The 1,820-nt window shown below is 36.1% G+C and overlaps 1 protein-coding gene across 3 annotated transcripts in view; it reads left to right on the forward strand.

The window, feature by feature from the left end:
- smad5 (SMAD family member 5) overlaps positions 1-836 on the forward strand; it is a 12,559-nt gene extending 11,723 nt beyond the window's left edge. For all 3 annotated transcript variants that reach the window (XM_032510872.1, XM_032510870.1, XM_032510871.1), the window contains exon 7: positions 1-836. This exon is cut by the window's left edge and continues 199 nt beyond it. The gene's annotated coding sequence lies outside the window, so the exon portion shown is untranslated.
- Positions 837-1,820: the final 984 nt, after the last annotated feature.

Raw genomic sequence — 1,820 nt, forward strand, 5'->3', positions numbered from 1 at the left:
CCCCTTCAGTGATTTATAATTTAAGATGGTCTTAATGGCTGAACTGTTTACACTTAACTTTGGGAAGGGATATTGACTCTGGCTGGAAATTCAACAGCCGGACTGAGCTTTACAAGCAGATACCTGGTGAAAGAGAGGAGTAAGTAATGCCCAAGGGGCAGTAATGACATGGACACACTACTGCTTGACAATGCTACAACACCTGCAAGAAAAGAGGGCTCCATTGTCAAGCTTGAATCTGTCAAATGTTAATTTTTGCATCAAGTTTTTTTTTCTCAAATGTTTTTATTCCTCTGTATGTGTAGTTTTTAATGTAGCAGAACTGTTTCACTACTCTGCCTTATGTACGACAGACAAATTGGAATTTTACTGAACACTTCACGTCAGATATTTACAATTAAGATATAGATACAATAATGTTTACCATTGGGCTCAGATATAACAAATGCTTTCTTTTTATAGTCTCTACTGTTAGAAATGAACACTGAGCTACTGCCTTGTCAGATGGTTATGTATGTATGCCAACCTGATTTTATTATGGGAGATGAATCACTGAACAAGTTTAACATGCCATAAGTTAACAACATTGTGAATGTTACACCTATTGCAATAGAAATAGTCATTTATGATATAATCAGAAAATGGACATCATTATTGATTCTTGTTTGTACTCTTGAGTTCAAGTAAGAGTGACCGTATTTTCCATACTCACTGTATTAACAATATTGTGCACTCATGGATTGTGGAGGCATATTAAATTTTGCGTGGGTACAAGACATTATGTTGATAAATAATTGACTTAATTAGCTCAATGAAATAAACAGGTTATTTGGTAACAATGGTTGGTTGTTTTTCCTATCTGTTCTGTTTATACTTGGCAAGATGAAAAGAGAAATGCATCTTAATGTACATGAACAGTGTGGAAATGTGTTTAATCAGGATGATGTCGCCATGGCAAACCCAAAAGACACATCAGCAAACAGGGACATGGTGAATTTTATTGACTAAAAGCTACTACTGTGGCGTACAATAGTGTTTTTTTATGGTCTTCAGATACATTTAATTAAAAACATGCATTTGTTGCAATCAGACTCAACCACAAAAGGCAAAATGGTCACAAAACTGCTTGTCAGGACTGAGTTTTAAAGTCCTCATCCTGCTGTGTGGAGCACTATAAATTCTGATGATCAAAAATCAAGTATGCCTAACTGCATGATGCTAAAATTTTATGTATTCTAGGTTTCAGGTGGAAAGACCAAACTTAACCCAGTAGATATTAATAAAATTGATATTAAAGGAGAAATTTCAATCATTCCCTAACTTGCAGAGACTGAGAGCGTAGGTATACAGTATGCAAGAAAATAACAGTGGCACAAGCTAATTAGCCTATTGGAAACTAAAAGGCTAGTAAAATTATTAATTCAACCTAAAACTATGTGAAAGCAAGTCGTGTGGTTAGGACACAGTCGTTAGCCTATTTTTACAAAAGAATGTCTGCTATGGAGCCAAAACAAGAGGTATAGGAACATTTTATAATTTTATGCATGGTCGTGTTTCTTTAGAAATAAACAATGGACGAATAGTCTTTAAACACTTCAGATGTAACGTTATTCGCTGTCAAAATGAATGGGAGTCAATGGGATGCTAACGGTGGGTGATGGCTTCTTAGCATCTAAATGGCGCCTTTGGAGCACGGCTTCATGAGAGCTAGCTTACCCCCTTGAAGAAGACTCAGCATAATTTGTGCCAGTTCTCATTAATATTCAACGAGCTAAGCTGCTTGATTCTGATTAGCTAACAGCTAGCCAATGAGAGCCTGG

Source organism: Etheostoma spectabile, unplaced genomic scaffold (assembly GCF_008692095.1).
Source record: "Etheostoma spectabile isolate EspeVRDwgs_2016 unplaced genomic scaffold, UIUC_Espe_1.0 scaffold273, whole genome shotgun sequence".
In the NCBI taxonomy this organism is placed as follows: domain Eukaryota; kingdom Metazoa; phylum Chordata; class Actinopteri; order Perciformes; family Percidae; genus Etheostoma; species Etheostoma spectabile.